Source organism: Terrapene carolina, unplaced genomic scaffold, assembly GCF_002925995.2.
Source record: "Terrapene carolina triunguis isolate 2854851 unplaced genomic scaffold, T_m_triunguis-2.0 Scaffold192, whole genome shotgun sequence".
Taxonomy (NCBI): domain Eukaryota; kingdom Metazoa; phylum Chordata; order Testudines; family Emydidae; genus Terrapene; species Terrapene triunguis.
In genome coordinates, this window is record NW_020664543.1 from 11,433,109 (window position 1) to 11,445,921 (window position 12,813).

Sequence of the window (12,813 nt, forward strand, 5' to 3'; positions counted from 1 at the left end):
TTGTCTCTTTTGTTCCCCTGCAATATGAAGATTCAAATCCCTAAGAAACAACAGTATGGCAATATATCCCTTTGAGCTTCAGTTCTTCCTTAGCTTTTTGCTGCGAGCACTTCTGTTCTAGTTTCAGTCTACTTTAACTATTGATCGATCACATTTTGTGGGCTAGTACATGCCTTCAGAAAAAAAACTACCCTAAACACAAGGACATTTGACTATCCAGGGAAGAGTTAAAGCTTACATTTGTGAAATCGCAACCAAAACCATTGCTTTCTTAAAACATTTCAATACATTTGGCTAAGTCATTGATTTAATGAATGCAGAGATGTACAGAGTATTAACAGTGTGGTGAAGGTTAATTCCATGGACGTGTCGGTGTTAACTACCCATTTGAACTCTTTTAGGTAGCTTAGCACATCTCTCTCTCTAATGGTAAATTGTTATTGTTCATTTGATTTAAGTAAAAGTAATTATAAATTTGCATGCCTCTGTCTTTACTTTTAGTCACAATTTTAACAGCCAATACGAGGTGCCAAACTGCCACTAATTGAAAATAGATTTTAGATTCAGTTAAATGGTTGGCACAGGAAGCCAGTGTATATGCAGAAGTCTCATCAGCTGGCTCCCTTGTGAGCATTGGTCCTGAATTTAACTGACATGATCAGTGCCTCTAACATCAGCATTAGCAGTAATACCTAATGCCTAAAGAATATACGTAACTAAAGCTGCAGCATTAAATTTCTCAAGAACAAAAGGTATGGTCACATGATCTTACATGTCACGGCATTTCTGTTGTGACAGTAAAGATCTAGGATAGTCAGAAGCACTTTCTCAACCATGGTTTGAAGACCAGACCCAAAAGCTATTGCTGGGCTGTAGACTCAGGTTATGTCTACACTACACATCACTTCAGTATAATTTACATCGCTCAGGGGTGTGAATAATCCCAGCCCTAATTGGTGTAAGTTATACCAACCTAAACGTCGTTGTAGACAGCACTTTGGCGGCGTGCTTCTCCCACCAATGGAGCTACCTCCTCGCGCAGAAGTAGGAGTTATTAACCTGACGGGAGAGCTCTCTCCCATCGGCTTAGAGCGTCTTCATCAGAAGCGCTACAGCAGTGCAGCTGCATCAGGGCAACTGTGCCACTGTAAATGCTGTAGTGTAGACACAGCTTCAGAGGCTGAAAGAAGGAACACTATTATTATTCCAGGAAGTAAAGTTAATCTTTTCAAATGTTGATCATCGTTCTCACCCGTCCTGTTACAATAACCCCTTCAAAAGGAAAACTGTGCAATAAGCAATTACTGCAAGGCATGATTTTCAGAGATGCTGAGCTCTTATAGGTCCGATTGACTTCCTCTGGAGTTACATGGATAGCCAGGACTTGTCAACTTAAATGTAGCCAGTAGTTACTGCAAATGATATAGCACCAGACAGCTAAGTATTCCTTTCTGTAGAAGTGTTTATGGAGGGGAGTAAAAGTTTAATTCATATTTCTATTTGGTGTCCTTAATCTTTATGTATGAAATTTATAGCCAGACTACATCTTCCATGATGCACCATGGCAGCTCAGCAAGAGGAGAGACTGCAGTGCATCATGGGAAATGTAGTCCAGGCAGGACTCCAGCCCACAAAGGAGCCAAAAGTTATCCATTTTTGATTTTTTGGCCAAAAATGTGAAGTTTTTCATTTCTGAAAAAAATGACAGCAGAAAAAAAAAATTCCAACCAGCTCTATTTTTCATGCTATAATGCTATACATAGATGCCCTACTGTGAAAAGCTGGATAGGTAGATTACAGTATGGATGTCATATGTGAACCTATACAGATGACGGGCCCATTCCAAAATGGGCCAAATTATAATCTGTCCCTAACCAGATTCATTTCACAACGAATATCATTGCAAAGGTGTAAGGGGGTAGCGGGGAGATACTGATATAATTGGTATTGTGGAGCTCAAAGTCTTCACATACTGTCCAATAGCTAATGTTCAGATGTTGAACCTACTGGCTTAATGTTCAGGGATGGTTGTTAAATACATTTTAGTTCAGTAACAGTGCAAATAAGAATTTTCCACAGCACAGCTTTCACGAACAACTCTCCAATTCAAGACAACTAGTCCCCTATGTGACATGGCTAAGAAAGGCATAAGGATGAAGGCTGACAAGTCTTGTTTATCTGTGTAAGGGCTGCTGGCTTGAAAAACATCATGACGTCTGTGCTATTCTAGTATCCGTAGCAGGAGCAGCACTCCCCTGTGGCCCCCTCCCGGCATCCCGATGCAGCCACGGGTCTCTCCAAGGAGAAAAGAATCTCTACTTCCAGTGCCCACTGTAGCAGGCTCCAGCCCACCAGCTAATTGACCCTTCAGTTTTATCCTGATGGTGGTGGCGGTGGTGGGGAATTGGTTTGGAGAGGCTTACCCCTAAAAAGTTCAAAATCAGAAAAAAGCAGACCCAACTCAATATTGGCCCATCCCCCAGTCTTCCAGTGGAGCACTCCCCGTCCTTCCCTTCATGCTTATCTCCCAAACAGTCTCTTACTCTGGTGTCCTCACTCCTGGGGTCTAACTGCTCCTCCCCAGTGGCTGCTCCAGCTAGCCAGCTCATCCCTCCACAACTCTGCAGACAAAGCTCCCTTCAGGCAGAGCTCCATCCTCATTCCTGGCCAGCCAGCCTTCAACTGGGCCAGTCTCTCTCCTTTTATCTCCCCCTCCAGGCTTAGCACTGTCTGCAGGTACAGTGAGGTGGGGCTAACTGGGTCCATAGGCTCTCTTTAATCCCTTCTCTGCTGGTATGGGGCCTCACTGTCCCATCACAGCTATATATAAAAATAATAATATCTTCAGAGTAGTTTACATTGTCCATACCTTGGTGTCAGTCATATATATTCTATTAGGAGTGTTCTAATAGGAGGGGGAAATGATGCCACAGAAACCATTTAAAAAGGCTATATTGTCTTTTCAGTGCCTGGGCTGCAGCGTAGCTGGTCCAATCCTCCGCACCCATTGATTTATATAAACCAACAGTATGCAACACAGTGCAGATGCAGGAAAAAACAGTGGGTCAAATTCTCTGTTGGTGTAAATGGTCTCGGCTCCATTGACATCAATGGCAGTTTCACACATTTATGCCAAGGAATCATTTGGCTCCATAAGCATATGACACTGACTCTGAAATGCAATTGATTAATCACCACGTTCTGATGTGTTATTTGTCTGAGGGAGCTTATGAGTCATCTTTTAATAAAATTACACAAAGCTATTGTATATTCTCTTTAGTAAAACTGCTTGTAACTCTATAAGTCTTCATTGTACATTATTTCATCAGCTGCACTCAGTAGCTCTATTGTGAAGAAATGGATTTGGCTTATGGCCTAAAGCAAGTAATTGAAAATGCTGTAATAGTCTTTATTCTTGAAGATGTGAAATGAAGCTAACAGAAGGATCTCTTTAGGCACATCTGGGCGGTTACTCTGCTCCAAAAACATATATGCAAATAAATATTCTTATGAAGAAAAGCCAACTTGGAAACTGACTCTTTAGACTTAGTCTAAAATCAAGACCTTCTAACACTGGAATAGAAGCTGTCATTTATAAATAATAGCTTTGGTGGAGTAAGGAAGGTTAAGGCACCGGTCTGGAACTCAGGATACTGAGGTTTGATTCTTGGCTGAGCAACAGACTCTGTGATCTTGGGCCAGTCCGTGGGATTGTTAAGGTTGCTGAAAGAAAGCTAAGCCTTCTTTGAAAATCCCAGACCTAGTCTCTCTTTTCTTTGGTTCCCAATCTTCTGCTGGCAGGTTTCAGCTCTTTCTCCCACCCTTTTTCTGTCTTGTCTGTTTATACTGTAAGCTCTTTAGTGAAGGAACTGCCTTTTATTATGTGTTTGTACAAGAGCTAGCACATTGGAGTCTTAATATTGCCTGGGGCATCTAGGTGCTACTGTAATATATATATTCCAGGGCAGGGCAAAGGGGCCAGAATGCAAAGGAGAATCTGCCCAAGGTATCTCTAAGAGAAACTGTGAGAATCAGAGATTGCAAACAAAACAAGGCGATTGAAAAATAGAGATGAATATGCATAACCTTGCACTTGACAAATCCACTGAGCCAACTTATTATTGAATCATTCATTCTCCTCCAGGACAATGAAGCCAGCGGAGTTGAGGAAGGAATCGGGAGCCACTTCAGGCTCTGTAGTGGGAGCCCTTGACAGCACCCGGTCAAGCTCCTCATAGATGAAGCATGTATGACAAGCCCTCCCGGAGTGACCATTCAAGTCTTTGGTCTTCCTGTGCAGGAGCCTCAAGTGCTTGATTCATTCTTGGCACTGGGCTGGAGTCCACTCAATGCCTGCCTGCTCCAGTGTCCATTAAATTTCCCAGTACAAGTGTATGTTCCTGCCACTCTGGGAGAAGTCAAGGACAAAGGTGTATTCTGACCACACATTGATTAGCAACCAGTTGTGGCTGGTGGGCCAAGCAGCTACTCTTGGAGCTGGATCCATTTTCACCTATATTGATCTGTAAAGAGCGCAGTAGAAGGCTGTTCTGATGTTGTCAGTGCAGCTTGGTACTACCAATGAAAACAGGGGGACAGGGACCTTTATAGATTGGATAAGGGTCAGGAAGAAAAGGGTTCAGTGCATTGAGGGAATGGGGGTGCAGGACTATTGGAACTTGAACCTGGTACATGCCATTTACCCCCATCCAGACTGCAAACTGGCATGGGTATAGGGCTCTGCCAGAGATGAGTTGTGTATTTACCCAGGTGTATTTTCAGGTATGCTAATTTATTTGCCCTCTACTCAACTTTACACACACATGCTTCTGGGTTTTAGATGTGGACAATAGAGGATTATGCACAGCCACGCATATATACACATGTACAGTCACTAGTGTAGACATACCACAAATGTAGGTCATTAGTAATGTTCAAATACCAGGTTTTCCACACAGTCACACCTGTGCATTCTCTTCAACCAGGTTCATTTTGCTCATTACCAGAATCAATAAATATAACAAAGGCTGGCTACAGATTCTTATGTTCCAAGTGAGTTTCAGATAGATACTTTACTAACCAGGCAGGCTCTGCATTTGTAACCAATGTATGTTGGATGTTGCTGCTTTAAAAATGAGTGTGAAAGAAATCAATGTCTGTTTGTTCGGTAACAGGATAAATGAGAGGAGAACACGTTTACAAACAGCGGGTGAGGCATTCAATTTGAAAAGCAATCAGCTTGTTTGCAGTCTGCCTTCAAGGACAGTGCTCATAACCACATCACTGAAAGTGGGAAGGATCAAACTACAGAACTTTTTTAGTTTGAGATTTAGACATTAAGGGCCCCAATTCTGGACCCCTTTTACTCACCAAGTAGTATTTTACCTTGTGAGTTGTTCCATTGATTTTTCTCAGAGTCTTATGTATTCAGAGGACTGCACTGAGGCCCCAGACCTGAAAGTTTCTCCAAACAAGTAGACCTTCAGGCCTATACCGAGCCCCACTGATGACAAGTGAGCTCCACACAGGGAACATCTACTCAGAAGAGTGTGCAGGATCTGAACCTAAATATTGTACTTAAAGATCATGTTTACTTTAAAAAACATGAGGCAGGAACATTACTTCAAAAACTAAAATGACATTGTAGCTGAATGAACTCTATTACTTGCCTACTTGAAACTCATTTTTCCGGGTATAGAGGTTAGGCCATTTCAATCTGTGAACAGCAGTTGAATATTTATATGTGTAACACAACATGAACTGTAATTTTACAGAGGAAAAGGGTTCTTTCGTGTCAGCATCAAAGGCCCAGTCTTAAGCATAGAATGTTTCTTGTCAGTATGAAAGCTGGATCGAAGTACCTTTAAAAAGAGGTGCATCAGTTCAAAGTCTCACTTAGGTGGGGGAAGAAGAAAGTGGCTGAAATTACTAAATAAAGGAATAAGGTTTCATTATGCTATAGATTTTGGAATAATGAAAGGCAGGAGTATTCACGTCCACTCAGTGGATGAATGCGTGATATGACATGATACAGTATCCTACTACTATTAATGTTTTATTCCTTTGCTTCTCACACACCCTTCTCCATGACGCCCCCTATACAAAGTATGGTCTCCCCATTTCAGCCCAGCAAGGGCCTGATCAAAAGTTGATTTAAGTCAATTGGAATCTTTCCATTGACTTAGATGGGCTTTGGATCACACTACAAATCACCCCCATCCCTCCATTCAAGTCCAAGCTAATGGCACTTCTTCCATCATACCCACATGAATTGGACCAAACGTCAAGTTATTTCTTCATCTGAGCTTCCCATTACATCCCCTCTTTTCTATTCCCAGTTATTCTAGGCCCCAATCCACCTCTCATTCAAGTTAATTGTGCAACTCCTGTTAACTTCAATGATGCAAGGAATCAGGCACTTAGACACTAATCTTGCAAAGACTAGTGCTTAACTTTACGCATTATGTTCCCAAAAGGCTATTCCCTAGCTCTCTTATAGGCCATCTGATTGGGAGTCGCCCTGCTCAGAGCCTGCCACAGGAGCAAGCCCGCTTCCTGTAGTTCCCCTCCCTCAGCTGAGTTCTTTCATCCTTGATAGGAATCATCTGACCCTTTCCCTAATAGTCTAATAAGCCTCTCTATCAGGCCCAAACACTTGCTTTTAAAGGATCTCTGATTCAGAACAGGGCTGGCTGGCCCCAGGCTCCTGAGCCTTTAAAAGGACAAACCACCTTGTTTCACTGACACTAAGATCACTGAACCATGACCTTCTGACTATCAATGAACAGTATCTACAGAACTGAAAAACAAAAGGATAATGCCAAGAGAGGAAAAAATATATATGGAGGATGGGAAATTAGGAAAACAATGTTTAAGAAATACAAAGCACATATTGAGGAATACTACTTTAATGAAAGGGAGGTGGGAACTTTTTGTTTAAGTCCCTTTTAATAAGGTATCTGAAAGCAAAGGTGGAATTAACATACCTCCTTGTCTTTCCAATGTTGCTTACTGTAGAAGCAAAGTCTGACAAGATGACTTGGTCAGGAGCCAAAAGGAAATTGGTTTAATCACAGAGCTCACATGTAATTTTGGTTGAAAATCAACAGAACACAGAGGAAATTGACTCTACAGTTTTAAAAAGCAGCTGTAGGTCAGTTACCAGGAACTCCAAACATTCATTACTATTGAGAGTGGCATATCTTATTCTCCGTGGGTCTAATCCATCAGGCCCTGTGGGCGAGCTCCATTTCACAAGATATGGCTCTAGGCATTGTATTTGCAATCAGAGAAATTTATATGCAAGCATTAAAACAATTACAGTTCTACTGAAAAAACAACAACAAAATATAATCATAAGAAATATCCATGGTCGCATGCCCACAATATTTAAGTAGGACCAACTTAAAAATTACCCTGTCTACATAATTTTCCATCAAAATACATGGGAAGCCAGATGAGGAAAAAGATGCCTACTCCAGTTTTTGCATACAGAAAAGAAATCCAACAGCAAATTTCAGAATAGTTTTGACAGGATATAGTATGGCACGAACTCAGGAGCATTGTCACTAGAGACACACAACAAGGTGCAGAAAGCAAAGAAAAGTTGAAGGTAAGGAAAGATGCAAGTGAAGGAGAATTGGGAACGCTGATTGACATAGGCTGGGACTGGGTACGATTCACCGCAGAGGGTGATAAAATAGTGAAGAAAGAAGCCAGCATGGAGAATTCTCAGCACAGTGGCATATCAGAAAATAAATACATTGGAAGAACTGGGTTCTGCTTCCCTTCCCTGCTCCCCGGCAGAAGTAGCCAGCTCTGCTCTGAAAACAGACTGCGTGGTGGTGACCAATAGTCAGCACATGATCGAATTAATGCTCCCCTGGCAAGAGAGAACTGAAGAGATATATAAACGTAAAAGGAAAAGAAGTAAGCTTTCTGACAGGGTGAAGCAACACTGGATAGGAGACAGTACCGTTCCTTCCAATAAATATGAATTGTAAGGGACTGAGGGCACAACCACTTAGTAACAAGAACAATGAACACTCTTAGGGTGGCAGGTAATGAAACCTGGATGGCATTATGACCAGTCAGAAGATGAACATTAAGTAATATTATAGAGTAGCAAGAAGTCTAGCATATACTATGAGATATTTTTTGGGGGTGTGGGGGCAGGAGAGAGTGTATGTTCTCTTTGGTGCCTTGGTATCACACAAATAGTACATATGGAGTTGAATAACCTCATTGCTCCATGAAATCAAAAGAGAGTATGAAGGGGGAAATGTGTGATGTGACTGTGTTTGTCTGGGAGGGGGTTGTATTCAGCCTCCCGCATATTGCTGCTCTGGGGACAGGGAAAGGGCAGGCTCTGTGGAGCTACTATTCTCTTGCTATGGACAGGCTGGTCAGGGAGTGGGTAGAACCCTGGTTCTGTCCCACAATGCATCAGCCAGCTCAGCAAGGGAAGTGATCTGCAACTATTAAAGGCCAACCCTACAATGAAAACACCCTTATTAGGGGTGGTGGGGGGGGGGGGGGGGGGAGCACTTCAAATTTTCCCAGATATACTGAGCACCGCTCTGCTCTCCCATTATTAGAAGATCTTGTTTAAGCAACTGATTTTTAGAATTCCCTTGGGAAGTCGCTTATGCCAGACCACTGTCACTAAATGACCACCCACCTTTAGTTGACCTCTCTCACAAGGTATTCTCAATGCTAAAATTAGAAGATATTAGTCAGCCAGCACCTGACAGAAATGCTCAGCAACTGGCAGGATTGGAGTCCATGAAAATGAAAAACTCGGTAAGAACAGGAATTTAATTTTCTAACTTTTGAATGCATGTTAGAAAAAAAGAGAGAAGAAAGAAAATTAAAAACTAAGCAAAAAGTACTTGCAATATCCTGAAGTATTAGAACTACTTACTTTCTTTGCAAAAATAAAATAAAATACTGGGAAAGCCAGTACAGCATAGAATATTGTATATTCAGTGGAGTGTGCCATTTTGTGATAAGCTCATTTAAAAAAAGCTCAAATTCCTGATTTTCAAGATTAAAATGTGTCTTCAGAAAGATGATTTAAAAGCATGGGATAGTGGATCTGAGACAGACATGTGTCTTAATTTTCTTATACCCCAGAGTGGTGCTCTCATGCCACAATACAAAATTGATTGAAGTAATCACAAAACTTCTCTGGAAATATTGTACTGAGATAATTTAGCAAGTGCTCTTCACTTTTCCAGGTAATTTAATAGCTAAACAGCACACCAATATGGTCTCACCTGAACTACTGCTATATGAGGAAATATGGATACTTAATGATATTATGTTTTAAAGTCTGTGGCTGAACGGAGAAAAACAGGTTCCCTCCCAGTCAGGAAAGAGGGCAGCTCTTTACCTGCCTTCTATGTAAATTAAGCATGGTGGAACCAAAACAATGGAAGACCCATTTACACACGGGAGAATGGGAAGCCCACAGGATGGGAGGAACAGCATGAGGTCATCCCGCCTCTTGAAACTAAGTTATTGAACTTTGGAAGATATAAGCAAAGACAGAAGCCATCTTTGGCATCCATCATTAAATGGACACAAAGGAACAGAGCTCTTGAAAACTGAGAAAGATAGGTCCTTCAACCAATGGGGGTGGAGGGAGGTGAACTGGGGACTAAATATAGGTGAGAAAAAATATCTTGAACAAAGCCTACAACTGGCTAGATTAAGTTTTAGACTTTTAGAACCATATTTTGTTTTGTTTCACTTGTAATTTGTTATCTTCATTCCTTATAATGGATTCACTTAATCCTACGTATAGTTGGTAATAAATTTGTTTTATTTTTTACTATAAACCAGTGGTTTTCAAACTGGAGTACGAGAACCTCTAGGGGTTCGCGAGTTCTCATCAGGGGATACATGAGAAAAATCCTTTCATGGAGGACAACACATTTTATTTAGTAAAACTTGGCAATTTAATTAACGTTTAATCTTCTTTCAATTTAAATGGCAGCCACATTAGTGTACTTTCCTTTCTGCTGTGCGACTCAGAATCAGAGGTTTTCAAACTGTGGGGCATGTCCCCCAAGGGGGGCGTGGAGGAACATTCAGGTGGATGAGCAGCAATGCCACCGAACATGTGTTGTGGCAGTGCAACCAAAAATTTTAACTCAAAGGGGGGAACTCGGCTCAGAAAGTTTGAAAGTCACCTGGAGTTGCCACTCACCCCTCCAAATGTTCCTCCGTGCCCCCATGGGCACGCCCCACAGTTTGAAAACCTCTAGAAGCTGTTGCTAAATGGAAGGCAGAAGTCTGGGTGGGGCATGTGACCCCGGGCACCGCTCCCTATGTGTCACCTCTGTCTAACTCAAATGGGGATACGCGGTAGACCGGTAGTTCTCAACTGGGGAACCGGGGCCCTCTGGGGAGACACGAGCTGGTTTCAGGGAGGCCACCAAGCATGGCTGGTGTTAGACTCGCTATAGCCCAGGACAGAAAGCCGAAGTCCTGCCGCAAGAGACTGCAGCCCGGGGCCCTGAGCTCCTCCACCCGGGGCTGAAACCAAAGCCTGAGCAACTTAGCTTCATGGTGCCTCATGGGGCATGGGGCCTCTGGGCAATTGCCCTGCTTGCTACCCCCTAGTGCTGGCCCTGGCTTTTATATGCAGAAAAACAGTTGTTGTAGCACAGCTGGGCCATAGAATTTTTATAGCATTTTGTGGGGGGGGAAGAGGGCTCAGAAAGAAAAAGTTTGAGTACCCCTGAGTTAGACTACATTCTTTGGAAAGTGGTACACAGCCTAAAAAGCTTGAAAGCCACTGCTATAAACCAAATCCGTGCTTTCTTTAAAGGGAAGCTTGTATTCACCCCAGTTAAGCTGCGGTGTGTTTTTTGGGCCTTTCGAGGAACAAACAAGTCTTAATTATTTCTCTGACCTGTCCAAGAGAGGGCGGGACATTACAAAGCTCATAATTTGGGGAAAATTAGGAACTGGGAGTTTGTTGGGGTCACCTTGCTGGTTGTAATCCAGACTGATGGAAGTTAAAGTGGGGCCAGAGAGCCACAGACAGACTGCTGAACCAGGACAGTGAAGGACACAACTCAGAGTGTGACCTGTATGCTTGTGGGCTGGCTGTGAGCATCCCAGGCAGGGAGCTACTGCAGCAAAGTATTATAAGGCAACCAGGTCACGTGGTGACACAACCCCTCACTGGTCTGGATTGGCTCTCCAAGCCCCCTCACAGTTTCACAATGATGTTTTCCCCCTGAATAATCTATTTTTGATGAGGAGCCAGACAAGATAATAAAAACCGGCTTATTGAAAACAATGGGTCTGCTCAAATACAGTTCATTCCCTCTTTGAAAAATAATATCTGTAACTGTTTGCTTTTCAACCAAACAGCTAAAATATTGAATTAACATCAAAAACTGTTTGCAATATAAAATTAAAGCGTATTTACTGGGAGCATCACCTCTCATTTAAAAATCATGGTTCAAATTTGACTAACAAGACTGAAAACTGAAATGCAATTTTTTCATATTGCACTTAATCTTCAATTTACAAAGTTGTCCATAAGAAATGTTATGCAGACACTGTCCCCAATTCTGCAGTCTGATCTACGTGAACAGACCTTTGTGCCTATGCACAGCCCGTATGATTTCAATGAGGCTCCATGTGGGTACAAGAACCCACTCAGGCAGATCCAGTTGCAGGATCAGGGCCATTGTTGGGTCTACAGCCCACACTAAATCATAGCCACAGCTGTGGGTTCTTGGCACTAAGATTGCAAGTGTGGTAGTTACCATAGTAGTAACTGAACTATTAAAGAAGTGCCAGAGATAATGGGATAAATTCCATGGTGACATAAATGAAGATATAAACTAAATCTGTCTAAGGTATTTATATGGACCCCATTACCATAAATTCTGAGCTCCTCGCACTCTTAATGTACACCCCTGTGAAATGCTATTATTCCATTTTCCAGATGGAGGAAATAAAGGCATAAGAAACTGGCCAAGGTCACACAGGAAGACTGTGGCAGAACAGGGAATTGAATCCAGGTCTCCCAAGTCCCAGACTAGTGCCCTAACCAGTGGATCATCCTCCCTCTTCATCCTAATCTCACTTATACCAGTTCACTCAGGTATGACTCCAATGCCTTCAGCAGCATTATTCCTAATTTACAGAGGTGAATGAGAGGAGAATAAGGCTGACCAAATATAGGTCCATCAAAAATGCAGGTTCAAGTGGTTCTAACTAGTGGAATGTAATGCACCAATTTTGGAAGAGTGTTTCATCTGTTTTAGACAGCAGGGCACAACTGCAGAAATTGATTGTTTTTCGGGCATATGGATATGTACAGAATCATTTAAACTATGTGAACAATTTGTCCAAGGTTGATGTGGACGGTGAACTCTGGAGTAACACCCCCCTGCAGTGCCTGCTCACCATTTGTTCTAAAGGAAATTTTTCCGGCTGCGAGAGCAGCTTTTCTAACCTGTGTGCATGACTGAACTTCCTCGGCAGTCTTGTTATTGCATGTACCATCTCTGACTGTGAGCTGTGATCTTGAATCAAGTCAGGAATGTTGAAATAAACTAATACCACAACAACAGGAGTTGCAATCTCTCCTTCAACCTCTCTGGGGAGTTCCTGTCCTACAAGTTAATTGTATTAAATATTATGTTATGGGGAAAAAAAACACATAAGGCTGAGATGTTCAATACTGTTTAAAGATACAGGAGTACTTGTGGCACCTTAGAGACTAACAAATTTATTTGAGCATAAGCTTTCGTGGGCGACAGCCCACTTCTTCGGATGCATAGA